The sequence below is a fragment of the Propithecus coquereli genome, unplaced genomic scaffold (assembly GCF_000956105.1).
Source record: "Propithecus coquereli isolate 6110/MARCELLA unplaced genomic scaffold, Pcoq_1.0 Scaffold226, whole genome shotgun sequence".
Classification (NCBI taxonomy): domain Eukaryota; kingdom Metazoa; phylum Chordata; class Mammalia; order Primates; family Indriidae; genus Propithecus; species Propithecus coquereli.
The window spans coordinates 1,387,456-1,404,650 of record NW_012147797.1 but is presented as its reverse complement, the minus strand read 5'-3'; positions in this window follow the sequence as shown (position 1 = coordinate 1,404,650).

Below are 17,195 nucleotides of genomic sequence, written 5' to 3'. Positions count from 1 at the left end.
AGGCAATTACCTGGCACAAAGTAAGCACTTAATAAACACTAAAAGAGATACACTCTGATAGTATATTTTTATGGCAAACTTACTATTAAAAGATACACAACAATCAAAAGAGTATGTTAGCATATCTATAATTTTGGATCTATTTACTGGAGAAGAAAGAAAGCATATAATCTCTATTAACATCTTTTGGAGGTAGTCCCTCAACATACCTATTAAAATAGCCAAAACGTGGAGCACTGACAACACCAAATGCTGGTGAGGATGAGGAGCAAGAGTAACTCTCATTCATTGTTGGTGGGATTGCAAAATGGTACAACTACTTTGTAAGAGAAGTTTGAAGACTTTTTAGAAAACATCCTACTGTATGATCCATCAATTGTACTCCTTACGCTTTTACCCCCCCAAAATTAAAAATATGTCAACTCCAAAATCTGCACACACTATTTATAGCAGTTTTGTTCATAATAAATTGCCAATACTTAGAAACAAATAAGATGTCCTTCAGTAGGTGAATGAATAAACCGTGATACATCCAGACAATGGAATATTATTCAGATCTAAAAAAAAATGAGCTATCATTCTGTGAAAAGATATGGAGGAAACTCAAATGCATAATACTAAGTAAAAGAAGCCAATATGAAAAGGTTACTGTATATATATGACATGGCTATATGACATTACAAAAAAGAAGAAACCATGGAGACGGCAAAAAGATCAGTGATAATTGCCAGGGGTTGGGTAGGTGAGGAGGATGAATAGACAGAACACAGAGGATTTTTAGGGCAGTGAAAATACTCTGTATGACTGTAATGGTGGATATATGTCATCATAATTTTGTCAAAGCCATAGAATGCACAACACCAAGGGTGAACCCTAATGTAAACTATCGACTTTGGGTGATTACAATGTGTCAATGTGGGTTCATCAATTGTAACAAATGTAATCTCTGGTGGGTAGGCTGCACGCAGGGCAGGGGGTGTATGGAAAATCTCTATACTTTCCTCTCAATTTCGCTGTGAACCTAAAACTGCTCTAAAAAATAAAGTCTTTAATAAAATAAAATTGAAAAATCAAGGTAGTCCTTGTTTACCATTAAGCAAAAACAGACTGTAGAATGTTTAATTGTGTTATATACTTGAGTTTCACGAGATCAATGTTTATTTTTAACTTTGAAATCATGTTCATGAATCATGCCCTTCAAAGAGGCTTTGTAATATTTCTTATATATTCTCAACTTTAGCATTACCATTTTAAAATGAATGCTATACCATACATTATGATGTTTCACATCTTAGTTTTACTTAGGCTTAAAATGTTTTTAAAAGTTCTAAATTTAAAAAATTAGTAAGATGATAAATTGTACCTTTATTTTATGTGATTTCTACTTTAATAAAAATGTTACATTTCATTTATTTATCCTTTAACATCATGAAGTGTTGAAATTTTTTTTAATGCTGTGGTTTTTCTGGATGCTGCATTACTGTGAAACTGCAGTGTTTTAAGTGTGAAAGCATTAAAGTTTCAAGTTTGGTTTGGCATGAATATTTTTCTTTGGCAAACCTTCAGCTTTAAAGACATACATGCCTATTTGTGGTTTCTTATGGTTTTGAGTCTCATTGGCGGGGGAAGAGATTGGCTTAACATGGTTAAAACTATCTCTGTGGGGTGCTGGCAGGTAGAAAGGAAAACACACAAGAAAAGACTGACTAAACGAAGGATTCTCCAATCACGTCCCAGGAGAAAAAAAAATCATTCTTTTAACCATGTTAAACAAAATAGCCATATTAGGTATAGTTCATACTTGACAAAATTATGCTTGATATTTATTTTAGCTAGATTTGCCTTGGTATTAATCCAAGCTATTCAGTTTTCTATTTTTGGAACTTACTGTTAGATTGTCCTTACATTAAAAAATATGTCATCTCTCCTGAGCATTCCACAGTTGCCCCACCAGAACCTCAAGCTCAGTTTACTCAAATACATAATGATCATCTCTCTTCTACCATTCCACATTCTCTTACATACATGTATTTTTATCATTATGGGGGCTCAGGATCTTTTTTATTCTTTCAGCATAATAATTCAACAAAGAATATTGGGCAGTTAATATGTACTGTACATTTTCTATAGGTACTGATGACAGAAATGAAGAAAATCTGTTCAAAGATCCCATTATGGGACATTCAATCTAGAGAGAAGTCAAATAAAGAATAACTATTTGAAATAATTATAATCACATCTTTTCACTGAGGCATGATGAGAGTGATTCGTAAGCATACCTAACTTTCCTGAAATTAGACAGCAAAGCTAAATTCTGAAAGTAAAAGGAGAAGCAGTAGGTACAAAGACCATATGGTATAATGATCTCAAGGGTTCAAGAAGCTGTTACAAGGCCAGCAAGACTGGAGTTAAAGCATGGTTGGCAGGTGGGGAGTTGGGATGATTTGTGGAGGTAAATATGGAGATAAAGGTAGGGGTTATATCATACTAAACTTAAATAATTAAACATTAAGGTATTTATTGAACTTTCTAGGCACTGTTCTAAGTCTATTACTTAAACTCATTTAATCTTCACAATAATCCCATAATGCAGATACATTTTTATCCCCATTGTACAGAGGAAGAAACCTGGCACAGAGAGTTAAATAACTTGCCCAAAATTACATAGTTAGCAAGCAGGAGATCTAGGATTTGAAGTGACTCCAGAGGATGTTTTCTTAGCCAAAGAGTTTTATAGTCTCACTAGCTGGACTGCTGGACAATGCTAAGGATTTAACATTATTTTAAGTTTACATTATTCTAAAAGTGCTATAAAAAATGGCATGAGAAGCTACTGTAAAGTTTCAAGGAGAGAAGCAAGCAACATGATAGTTTGGTATGAAAACCACTCTGATGGTTTGTTAGTGAGTGGATCCAAGGAGCTCAATGTGTCTTTTATAGTTTTCTAGAGGTGCCATAATGCTGGCTTAAACTTGGATGATGGCACCAGAGATGTAGAAAAGTGGATAGCTCTGAGAGCTACTCAGGATTTAAAATTTAAAATTGTTAGTGATTTTGGTGATGGAGATATCATGAAAAATTCCTGGGTTGCTTTCGTAAACAACTTTGATTTCTAGATTATGGAAAATGCAGGCCCTTTGCCCCCCAAAAAGTGAATATTCTAACACATGTATATAAACATGAATACTGTTTTCATACTTTATGGGACTAAGAACTACATAAAGCACATGTAATGAATGCTCAAGAATTCATGGATCTCAACTTCAGAAGTGTTGCCCTATATATTACATCATGGTTACAGACTTCCTGAAATGACAGCAGAGCCAGGTTTCAATGCTTAAAGAATACAGTAAAGAACTGTACACAACAGTACACAACTGTACAGTTCTTTACTGTATTCTTTAATTTCTGTAATCACCAGAAATTTGTCCAAATAATGAAAGCAGAATTGAAGGAGAGTTGAAATATGGATCTGATTCAATAGAAGAAAACACCTAGTCTAAGCAGAATAAATCCAAGAAGCAAATTCCATATTTGAGCCTACAAAAAAAAAACTTAGAAATCAAATACTGTGATTCCAGAAATTATATGACTTCTGTGGCAGATACTCATGAAAGCACATGGTTGGGCGCTCATAGGTTTTCTTCAATTCTTATAGGCAACATATTTAGCCTAGTACCATAAGTTTATAATCAGTTTACAAAATTCCTCTAAAAAGTTACTAAAACTCTGACTCTCTTTTCTATCTATACTGTGACTGTCCTATTTCACTGTATTATAAGCTCCATATTAGCAGGGATGGTAATCTGTTCCTATTCTAACAGAGTGCTAGACCAACTAAATACTTCCTAAAATAAGATAACAGCACCCCATGCATCAGTGTTACTACTATTCAAATAGACTAAATGCTATCTACCTCCACATTCAGCATTTTCTACTTTCCACATGAGAAGCCCGTCAGTCCTCTCGAAGAAGACCAACTAAAAGCTTATGTCAGAAGTATCCCACAGTGTGGTGAATAGAGGTGGCATGGGATGATTTATTAATTACAGGAATTAGGCATCCAGTAGCTTTGTCCTGTCTGCCTTTGGTGTAGGGCATGGTAGCAAAGTATTTCAGATTTTAATGGATGAAAACAACTACCGCTTGCTTATGTTGCTGAAGATCAGCTGTCTGATGTGGAGCAAGCATTCAGAACTGAATATTTGGCTAAAACTTGGGCACTTCAAGGATAGACATCACCTTCATTGGTCAACCTGTCTCTGGCGTTCTGGTCAATATTGAGGTAGCTTATGAAATATTAATAGATACTTTATTAGCAGGAATGATGGTGTTCTGGGAGAATCTGCCTAGTTTGAATCTGCAGATTGCCCAGTCCTGATTCAGTAAAGCTAACAAATGTGGAAAATCAATTAGTCCCTGGATTTGATCAGCATTTTGATCTGGCTTTACAATTCTTATGTAAGAAGGTATGGGATAGCTTCGCGCTGTGAAGATTTATCATACAGTTACACTTAGCACTCTGTACACTTAGCAGCTTCTCTCAGCCTCCCAAGGAAGTCATGTGGAAATTTCTGTAATGTTGCTGTGCCTGATATGGATCTCATTAGTATGTTGCTGGAAGAAAATGATCCAGACACAATATTTTCAATGGGACAAGCATTTTGTTCAGATGGGGCCTCTTTCAATGATGCAGACCAGATACTCTTGTGATCAGCACAGAATGATCAGTACTAGTGAGCTATTCTTGGTTTAGATATCAGCTACCATTTCACAAGTTCCAAGCAGGCTAGAACTCCATGTTTCTCAAGGAATGTAACAGAGAGATAATAAGAACACTTTGAGAATTTCAGAAACATGGAACTGTTATGTCCCTATGTTCACAAAACCACACCAATTGCCACCAAGAAGCCAGAGCTCCTTCAATACTTTCTCAGGACCCTCAAAGGAACAGAAGCTCCCACTATCACCAGAATGGTTTCTTGGGACCATTCAGGTAGCTGAAGCTATAGAGGATTCTTAAGGTAATGCTCAGCTTTGGATCTACAAAATGAAGCTATAGATGCCTCTATTATCAAGATGGAAATTCTGTGCCATCCACTATGGTTTGAACAGAAGATACTATCTAATATCTGATTTTAATGGAAAAAAATATAACATTACACCCACTGCTATTTGGACCAATTACTGATAAGAATATAAAAATCTGGTGTTAATTTATTTTCACTGGAAACTAAAGACTGGGAAAAATTTTGAACCTGTATATGTTTGATTGCTAGTATAACAAGCACTATTTTAAGATGTTATATGAGATCTGGAAAATAATAGAGGAAGTTATTTCTCTGCTTTATTTTGTTTTGGGGTAAGACCTGATAAGTGTGAAATGTCCTCTAATCAAGGTTTTCCTTGGTAGAGGTCCTCAGTCTGACATACTTGTTGATAGCATCTGTTAGGAAGAATTTAACTCAAAAGTTCAATTGTGTAAACTGAGTAAGAAACCTTTAACCTCAGTTGTGAGTATGCTTTTTTGTGTATAACAAAGTAAATGAAAGTTAAGTATATTTTAGATTCAATGTGTCTTGCATGAAGCAGACTGCAGTTTTGATTTGGGCCTTTTTGAGCAAGTACTGTCGCACTATGTGAAAAATATTTTTTTTTCCAGAATCTATGATTTTGTTCACAGTAATATTATGCAATGCTGTTCCTAAGGAATATGATGAAATGTCTATTTATAATATAAAGATCAGGGCTGGGTGCGGTGGCTCACACCTGTAATCCTAGCACTCAGGGAGGCTGAGGCAGGAAGATAGCTTGAGCTCAGGAGTTCAAGCCCAGCCTGAGCAAGAGTGAGACCCCGTTTCTACTAAAAATAGAAAAATTAGCCAGGTGTCATGGCACACCCCTGTAGTACCAGCCACTTGGGAGGCTAAGCAGGAGGATTGCTTGAGCCCAGGAGTTTGAGGTTGCTGTGAGCTAGGCTGACACCACGACACTGTACTCAGGGTAACAGTGAGACTCTTTCTCAAAAAAAACAAAACAAAACAAAACAAAACAAAAGAATGAGAACAATTTTGTTGTTTATACTTGAATATAATTTTCTTTTTTGATTTCAGTAGAGGAATGGGATGATAATTTTCTTCGAATGGAGGAATAGCAAGTATTTTAGCAATAGGATTTAATCTTTTATTTGTAACAGTTAAGTATGTGGGGTTTCCTGGAAATGTTCCAGGAATGGATAGTGTTTTGCAAAGTAGGCAGATCAGTTTTAAAATAGGCTAATTGTAACTAAAAGAAAAAACAATACACATAAAAATTTATTGCAGATATTTTTATGTGTTTGAAAAGTTACCAATCTCATACCCTGTGTTATTAAAAAATTATCTTTGTGATAAAATAATGAAGGCAAAGTAATGATGTTTTCAGGCCAAAAAAACAAAAACAAAAACAAAAACAAAAAAACCCAAAAACACCCCAGAAAATTTGGTTAAGCAGACCTCTTCTAAAGGAGCACTCAGACAGGGGGAAAATTACCTATGATAGAAGCATAATAATTCAGGGAGGCATAAGAAACATACAAAAGGGAAAATAGGCAAATCAGAATTAACATTAATCATATAAAACAATAATAATCTAAGTGTCACTTTATCTGACAAAGAAGCACAAAAGAGAAAAGAGAAGTAAAAGGAAATCTAAATGATCTAAGGCCCTTATATTGTCTCAGAAATGATGAAAACACCAATATACACCATGCTGCGTACTAAGTCAGGGATGTATATTGCTATCCCCAAGGTAACTATCAAAATTGAAAGATTATATAATCAATAACTATTATAGGAAAGAGAAACAGGATAATTAAAAGAAAACCAATTCTTAATGCAAGATGAAGAACAAAAGAAAAAAATTGCAAGAAAAACATGATGCAAAGAGATAAAAACACTAAAATGGAAGCTGGAAGACTAATTTGTAATTGCTTTTCAAGTAAACAGATTAAAAACTTCAATGAAAAGGTAAGATTGTCAGATTGCGTTAACGAATCAACAACTACATGGTCCTTACAAGAGACAAACATTAAATATAAGAACACAAGCATTTAAAATTTTAAAAATGCTTTAAAATTCTCCATGCAAACACTAGCAAAAACTACTGAAGCTTGAGTAGCTATCCTAATACTAGACAAAGACTTTATGGTGAAAAACATTGCTAGTTGGCAATGGATATGGAAAAATGGTAAAATTGATCCATCCACCATGAAGATATGAAATTCTAAATCTGTTGATAGCTAATAACATAGTCACAAAATGTATAAAACACAAATCAAAAATTTTGTAGGAAATTATAATAAATATTTCAAATAACTGATAGAACATGTAGAAAAAATAGATTTGTGAAGATATGGAAGATTTAAATAACAACATTAACAAACTAGCCCTAATTGACATGTATAGAATTCCATGTTCAATAACAGTGGCAAAATCATAATTTTCAAGTACAGATGGAACATTTATCAAAATGCTAGAAGCAAATCTCAATAAATTTCTAAGTAAACAAATAATACAGAGTATGTTTGAAACCAATTAAATTAAAGAAGAAAATAATAGTAACAATAAAAATATGAACTAAACAAACTTGTGAAATACCATATTAGAGGGAATTTAGAATTTTATAGGCATACTTTTAAAAAAATTCAAGCATCTAAATATCAATCTAATAAACTAGAAAAAAGCAACCAAGTTAAAGATAGTGTAAAGAGAAATAATAAATTATAAAAAGAAATTATTGAGATGATAAATAACTATATAATAGAAAAAGCAATAAGCCAGATTTACTTTATGGGAAAGATGAATAAAAGTGATAATTCCTTGAAGACTCAATTTAAGAAAAAGAGAGAGGGCCCATATTAATATCAGGAATGTAAATGTGGACATACCTAAACTCCTACTAATATAAATTCAATGGACAAATTCCTAGGAGAAAAAAAAAATACACACACACACACACACACACACACACACACACACGCACACACACCAAAATGATACAAGAAGAAAAATAAAATCCAAATTGTAAATAAAAACTCTCCTGCATAGAAAATTTCATATCCAGATACCTTCTTTGGTGAACTTTTCCAAATATTTGAAAGAGAAATAACCATGCTTTATGAGATCAGTATAACCATGATACCAAAGCCTGACAAAAACATCATAAGAAAAGAAAATTATGAGTCAATCTTTCTCAGAAGCATTGTCATAAAAATTCAAAACAAATATTCACTAACTGAATGTTTATGTATGTATACATATGTATTCAGCTATCTATGTTTATGTATGTATACATACATATTCAGCTATCTATGTTTATGTATGTATACATACATATTCAGCTATCTATACACATGCACACACATATACCTATATATTCAGAAACAAGCAGTTAAAGAGTACATTTTTAATCTGAGATTGGGCATATAAAAAACCTATTGAAAACATACATAAGAGGGCTATCTGGAAAGCCATTGTAATATAACAAGAATGGGTTGTGGAACACTGATGTAACCTGGCAGCCAATGAGAGTGGACTGGAATGTGTATGTGTGAGCAATGGCGTCTTCACTGTACTAATCAGCGGGGTGCTAGTCGCTATTGGGTGAGCACGTGTACTGTGTGGTGTTGCATTCAAAATGACTGAGCGAGTAGAGCTATGAATCTGCATCGCATTTTTCGTTAAGCGTGAACATTCCTCCATGGAAACTACTGGGATAACTCAGGCATTTGGGAACGACGCAATCAGTGCAGCACGAATAAAAGTGTGGCACAAATGCTTCAAAGATGGTTGAGAATCTGTTGAAAATGATCCACGTTCTGAAAGGCCTGCAACAAGCAGAACACCTGAGAATGTTGAACACGGGTTAGGTCAAGAGACTCAGGGAGAACTGTGTGAGGGTCCAAGGTGTCTACTTTGAAGGGGACTGAGGCATCATTATCCTATGTACAATGTTTCTGTGTCTTGTATCTTCTTCAACAGATGTCTCTATTTTTCATATTACATGGCTAGATACTTTCTGGACAGATCTTGTACTTATGTTTGCTTTCAAAAACATACATACATACATATGAAATATTGAAAGTATCCCCCACATCTCAAGTTTAGAAATGAGACAAGGATGCCCATTATCGCCATTTATATTTATCACTGTTCTGAATATCTTAGTTAGTAAAATAATATACAGAAGGGAAGAAATAAAACTATCATTATTTATAGTTGATGTGACTGTGTAAGTCAAAAATTTAAAACAATCTACAGAGCATATACTATTATACCACTTTTCTACAATTACAATTTTACTATTAGAATGAATATATAGGAAAGGCTGATGATACAAGACTAATATATTGTGATATATTTGTAAACAATTGGAGTACAAACTTTAAAAAATGATACCATTTAAATCGTATCAACACAATATTTGCAATACCTCTACATTAAATACTATATTACTGAGGAAAATTAATTACTCAGGATTTATAGTGGTAATAGATATACTTAATAATTAACAGAATGGCCATGTTTGTTTCCTAGCCCATGGATTAAGGACTATTATGATAGAAAACAAAAACTGGCATTCCCTGAAACTATTCGCACTCCCACTGCAGCCAACACTGAGTCAAAAAACAAGAGCAATACCACATCTCTGGATTGTGCAGGCCAGGATTTAGATTGTATCCAATTCCCACATGAGCTATAGGGCACTGTGATTGAGTTCTATTTTCAATTATTGGTGCCAGACTTGGCAGGCAGTGTGAGACTAGCTGCTCCAAATTCCATTCTGTGTTTTAATCTAAAGAGAAATGCAGGGACTAAACCCTTAGATTTAAGTGACTTGTCCATCAGATTCTAAGGTTCATTCTACCTTGTGGTCTCAAGTGGGCCCTGGATTTATTAGTTACATAAATTCTGAAAACATTCTGGAAATCAAAGACCTAAATTTCAACTTCACCCAGAGAAATATGGTAGTTTTCATCAATGAACAAATGAAGGGAAATGCAAGCCTATATTATAAATATACATTTTCTTAGGTTAAAATAGAACTAAGAGAAATTATCCAAACTCAAGTATAAGAAGGTAAATAAGCAGGACTTTGATGAAAACATTGTGCTTAAAAATTAGGTTTCTTTAAAGAGAAAATGTGGTGTTTATAAAACATGTTTTTATATAAAAGAAGTAGCTAATAAAAAATTTAAAAAGAAATAATAATAATTAAAAGAAGACAAGGTGATTCTAATGAAGGGATAAGGCAGAAAAGGAAGGTCGAAAGAGCCTAAGTGTAGCCATTTTGATGGATATCAGACCCTAACCACCCTGAACAAGGAAGTCACCAGCAAGCTGCTGGCTCATGACCCCGAAAGACAGATGAATTACTAAACCAGATGTCTTACAAACTGTTTGTACTTACCTTTCTGTGACAGCACTTTATGATTCACCTTTATGGCCTAACCTCAAGACAATGCTGGTCCCGTATGGGGTTTTTGAACATGTAAAAACATTACTATTGCTTCATAAGCTATCCCCCACCTGCTCTGGAAAGGACCCCTACTCTGTCTGTGGAGTAGGATCTGTTCTCTGTCTCTATCTCCATAAAACCTTCCTGTAGCTAGTTGGCATACTCTTGAATTCATTCCTACATGAAACCAAGAACCCACTTGGCGAGTTCAGGGGGCCTTCCTCCCTTCATTGGGGCACCCCCCGCATCAACTGCACTGGAAGAGAAGAGAAATATCATTTGGAAAAAAAGATTGATATACAAAGTTTAGACTAGAGATATACAGTGGAAAAATGATACGTTGAAGGAAAAGTTGATGTTTCTAGATCTAACTATTCTTAAAGAGATAAATAAAGGAGGAAAAATATGTCAGCTGTTACCAGATCATACTGTTGTGAAAGAACAGATTAGAATCATTTCCCCAAAGCAAGCTAAGATCCAGGAAATGATGGAGAATCCTTCTTGAATTTTCATAGTAAGAGCAATTAGGAAACTATCTCTTTAAAGCCTGAGACATGTAGGCCACGTGATTACAGAACATGGTTCACTGACTTGAGATGGGAAGACCATGAATAATAGAGTAAAATATTCAAGGGATTACAAGGATTTTTCAAGATGATATAATAAATATAGGTGCAGATACAGTCTCTGTACCTAAGAGATGTGTAAAATCAGGCCTCTAGGGGAAGGTTCAGGAAAAAGAGACATGTTGAAGCTCAGAGGACAGAGAAGGAAAGACAAAGACAGATTGACTCCAGGCCTTGGTGATGTTCTGATGGAAGGACACCTCTAGATGTGATTCTCCCAAATTAAAAACTTGAAGATGGACAAGATTCATTTAAACAGGGGGTGGTTTTGGAAGTCCCTGAACTAATTTTCACTATTTATCCTGTGGGAGACAACACAAGACAACATATAGAAGATTACGAGGGTCCAGGGGAGGACAGATATTGGGACAAGAAAGAATTGGAAAGGGAATGAAAGGAAGCAGTCTGTTCCAGAAATCAATTTGAGCCCAAGCCCAATAAAGACAGAAAGGAAACAACTGAAACTGGTAGGCACTCAGCTGAGCCTTCCTAAAACAGATGAGTTTAGAGGAATCAAATACTAGAGGCAAAACCCACTATGGCTAAAAATGATGTAGCAGACAAAATGCAGCTCAAGGCCATAAAGCTACACGAGCCCTTCAAAAGCTGAAGAAATATACATACATTGTGGAATGACTAAATCTGAAACCAAGCAGTACCCCTCTGAGGGGCCCGCCAGTACCCCCAAGTTTGAAAATTAAGGCAAATCTTGAGTTCCTTCAGAAGTTCCGGATACCTGGCTAGCCTTGAAAAGTGAATGGGCAAACTGATGAGAACAATGGCCCTCCAAGAAAGCCAAAGTCAGGAGGTGTTTTGGTTCCCTGCAGAAACTAAAAGATGACATCTTAAAATATGTTCTTGGGTTGTTTTTCAGAAATCCCCACCAGATGAAAAATGCAGAGAAGGGGGAACTGAGGAACTGAACTCTGACCATCTTCTTTTGTTCTAAATTTCCCCCTGAGGGAACTGTCATACCCATCTTAACATTCAAAGAATCTCTGAAACCACCTACACCCCCGCCCCTAACTTTAGGATATCTCACCTTTTGGGGCCAGACCAATGTATTAATATAATCTCCATATATTGGTTTGAAATTAGATTTACCTGAAATGCACCCCTGCCATTAAAAACCCTGACTTGTAAGACATTGGGAGTTTGAGTTTTAAGTGTTAGCTGCTCATTCTCCTTGCATGGCGCCCTGCAAATAAAGCCCCTTTCTGCTGCTGTTACTCTCAGCTTCAGTGTTTGGCTTGGCTGCGCTGAATGAGTGGACCCCAGTTTGGTTCAGTAACAATCCAGGTAGTTAATATATGCATTACCTCATTTAGTACCTCATATAGTTAACATACACTCTCTTATCATTTTTGTACATGATAAATACACAAAATTTAATGTCAATTAAAAAATAAGTAAATAAAATAATAAAAATAAATAAAATATCAGTGTAAAAAAAATAAAGCTGAAGAAATGCAATGCCTTGGGAAACACGCATTCTGACTTGATGTTCTGACTTGACATCTTCTTACATTCAGACCTTACTCACTCGTTCTGACTTGAACAATGGAGCCCAAGTTCCAGAGCATCAGCTGCAGCCTTGATTCAGAAATCTCCTGAGAACAAATATACATCTGAAACAAATATGGAAATGAGAGAGAAATCTTCCCTAGGAGGCAGGTATTAGCTGAAAGCTTGTGGAAGCCATGTCATCCCTGGAGGCCATAATCAGCACAGGAGGGGCATATTACATAGGAGAATTTGAATGTGCTGGGCAGGTGCATTTAGTGCAGGCTGGGCCAAAATGCCTATCTCTGAGAAAGGAGGGGATATAAATCAATGGCTTTTTCCCCAATAGAAAAATGCGCAATGTCAAATAGACCATTTGAAAGGAGAGTCTTCCAATTAAGTCTTAAGTCTCAAGTTGTGAACTCTGGACAACTGGTACAGACACAATGGCATCTTTTGAGGCAAAAACAGATTTTCCCTCTTTACTCTCTTTTTCTGAAACGCTACTGAGTCTCTATGTTTTGCAATCATTTTGGAGTCCCATGTGTGCCTGAAATAACTGTTTGATGGGCTTTTTGTTTAAAAATAAAAAGATTGGATCTTTTTGTTTTTATTTATTTGTTTATTTTTCAATTTGGTGGGTGATGAGCCAGGGCTGTGATCATCTTATTTATCCTACTAACTCTTCAGCTCCTTTAAAAGAAGACACATGAGAGACTAATTAGGACTTTAAGGTACTGGAAAAACCACAGTGATTTCCATGGAAGAGAGCCCAGGCTACAGATGCTTAAAGATGCTTACATCTACCCAGGAATTGAGAATGTCTTTGGCTGAGACTGAGTAGAATATAAATCAGGGAGATGAGTTTTAGATTTTAATTTCTTTGAATTTTACCTCATGTGATCAAAAGCATTCGATTTTGTTCTTTAGTCATTTCTACTCTTTGAACAAGCAATCGGAAACTTGGCCAAAGTCAGCCACCTAGGGCTCCAGAAAAATTGGCCAAAAATAATTTTTACTGTTGCATGTCTGTGATAAAAAAAGTTTGATAAAGCATTAATAACCAAAAATAGGACATGTTAGAATAATAATATTCAACAACTGAGAAACACACACACATATATATATATATGTATATATATATATATATATATATATATATCGCTCTGTAGGTTTATATAACTATAAACATAATATATTATTTTTATAAACAAGATAGATTGATAGTGTTGGGGCACACAGAATGATACCCCAAAGTATGCTCCTTTGCCATGTGAAGCATGTTGAATTAAAATAAATTGGAAGGACTTAGATGCTGCCTCAGAATCAAGGACTTTCTGATCTCTTTTGTCCCCCTTCCCCCAAACTCAGGGTAGAACTCTCTGGAATTTCCTTATCTGACTAAGGAAACTTCTTTCCAAAAGAAATGCAATTGTCTTAAGACCCCCCCTCTCCAAGAATCTCATTAAATAACCGGGAAATATTAACCACTGGAGAAGAGAAAAAAACTAAATGTATTTCTAAAAGACTAAGAGAAAAGATTAAAAGTCATTATACCAAGACAGACTTTCCATCTATTCTTCTGAAGGCAGTCCTGACAGATTACCTGGGAGACTTCATCTATTGGCATAAAAAGACAACCTTTGTTTACTGTCAAGTTCCAACCCTTCCTTATCAAAACTTACCTCCACCTTCCCCAGAGCTCAGAGGAATTTTCCCAGGCCAATCGTCTGTTCTTTGGGCTCATGCATTTATTTCCCCTGAAAATCATTTACAACTACTCATAATTACCTACATCCCCTGTTTTCCCTTTCCCTTATAAAGATGGCATTTAAGCTTCAATCATCTGGCCCTTCTTTGAGTATTTGCAGACTCTTGTGTTCATTTGTGTGCAAATAAACGTGTATGTCTTTTTCTCCTATTTATCTATTGTCAGTTCATTTTAGTAAACCTTCAGAAAGGACAAAATGGAAGCTTTCCCTCTATTCCTACAGTACACAGATGCATACATTAATCACTGTTAGTGATTGTTAGGTTTTAGTCCGAAATGTCAGTTCTTAGTGTGCTCATGGCCAAAGAATGATCAGACATGCCAAAGTAAGGCAAACATGAAAATGAGGTTGAGAAGAGAAAGATAGCATTATAGGGCAAGAGCAAGATATAGGTTTAAAGAACATGATACACATGCCACGGATGACGACTGGACCCACTGTCGCAGCAAAGGGAGAGCAAAAGGAAGGGCACAAAAAGGGAACGGATTATGGTCTGCATCTTGTTTTATAGTGCCCGGATTGGGACCTCCCTCGTGGTTCAGATGTCACCATGGAACCACTTTGATTAGACAGCTGCGAGTTGCATTACTATGCATGTGGGTTGTTCTAGGTCAATTTCCAGACTCTATGGTACCTATGGTGCTTGGCCTGTGGCTAGAGAGTCCTCTGCATTCTTTTGCAGCTGGCGTGCTAAGTTTTGATTGGCAGATTCATAGGGTATTCCCTCCTCCCCAGCTATGGCTGTCCCTTGGGAGATTACGATGGGGCAGGACCAAGATGGGGGACTTCTTCCCAGATGGGACAATTGCATCAAAGCAACAGCACCCACTTTTGTCCCTAGGAGACCCGGACCCCTACCTAACAGTGATTATATCATACTATGTTAATAGAGGTTGCCTCTAGGTGAGAAATATTACTGATACAAATTGTGACTTTATTTTTTTATTTCTGATAATTCAAGATGTACAAAAACATGATCAAGAGTTGGGGAAGATGTGCTGTCTGGGGAGGATTAGATTTTTTTCTGCTAAAAAAATAGTTTAAAAATCAATTCTGTTTCTTATTTCCGCTTTTCTTGCCTACTTTTGATACATATGAACAGGATAAACCAAATTTATTCACTTCTAAAAGATTACCAACTGGAATACTGTTTTTTCAGTGTTTCCCTAACACTAACTTGGAAAAAGAAATATAGCTGACTGGAATGGATTTAATAAAATAATACTGAAAATAATGGGTAAGATTTTTAAGCACATTAATTTATTATACACCAGATGCTGTACTAAGATCTTTACAAATCCTAACTATTTAATCCTCATCATACCAATATGAAGTTTACTCTGTTATATGAGATTAAGCATCTTGCCCAAAGCCATGCAGGTGTTTCTGAGAAAATAACTGTTAGAGTTGGGACATCATTTTTGCTTTGCAGAGAACTTGATAAAAGACATTTCAATTTTCAGAACCTGGCTGGGCATTTCTGACAACATTTTTTTAATGTTTCTTAACTTTTTAATATATTGTTACAAAAAAGAAAAATTTATCTAGGGTGATTTCATTTACACCTGGTCTAACAAATTACTAGTTGTGGAATCTTAGGAGATTCATGAATTTGATATTCATTTCTTTAATACGTACTTATGTACAAGAAAGTGTTCTAGGTACTGAAGCTATAGTTGTGAAAAGGCAGAGCAAGATCTCTCTTCTCCCGGCGACTACAGTCTAGCCAGGGAGATGTATAATAATCACGCAAACAGAATACTAAGTAAGGTCATTTTTGGTGGTTAATACTGCTTAGCTTCAATTTTCTTTTCTATGAATAAAGAAAAATACTACCTACTTCTGGGCTGTTGCTGAGATTTAGTAAGATAATATGTGGAAAGCATTTAATACAGCAAAATTTGCAGCTCTACGGCGGCTATTACAGTAACACATATTTAACTTTTGTTTGAATCTCTCTCCGTACATAGTTCTTTTATGCTTATAAAACAACACATGTATACTTTAACAACGTTTAAACAATACGAGCAATTTTACTAAATATTACACAATAGGATCCCAGTTTATCCTTGAAAATCTAGGCCCTCCTGTGTCCCCATTGTGAACAATATTCTATTCTCTGTTCAAAATCTTTGCTTTTATTAGTAGCTTTAAGGAATTTAAGATAAATATTTGCATAAGAAAGAGTTTTTATTGAAATGATCCCAAATCAACATATGCTTTGTCATTTGTAATATTCTCCTTAGAGAGTAGAATGAATAATAAATGGTCAGCCAGATGTAGGATTTATTTAAGTACTTAACAGAGAGTTTATATTTGAGGCATTTAGCCATGACCATACTTCAGCTGTGTTTTTGTCTTAAGACACATTTTTTCTGACTCCGTGAATACAGAGAGCTTCAAACATCTACTTTGACTCTCTCTCTTTTGGCTCAAACAGAATTTGGTAGTAAGAGTGTACATAGTAGTTAAAACATGGTAAAGAAAATTCAATTAAAATTCTTTTAATCTGACATGATAAATGGTATTGCTCACAGAACTACTTATAGGTCGATGGTTGGTATATTATAAATATGAAAACATAGTGAATTGTCAGATATGCCTTGAGGCAGTTTATCCTGGTCAGAATTATACTAAGCACTACAAATTTATACATTATAAATAAGCAGATAATTTTACTGTACATTTTTAAAAACAAATGTACTGAAGGTTTTATTTATTAATTTAACAGCTACTTTATGGTACTTAGTGTGTGTTAGACCCTGTTTTAAGGAATTTACAAACATTGATTTATTTA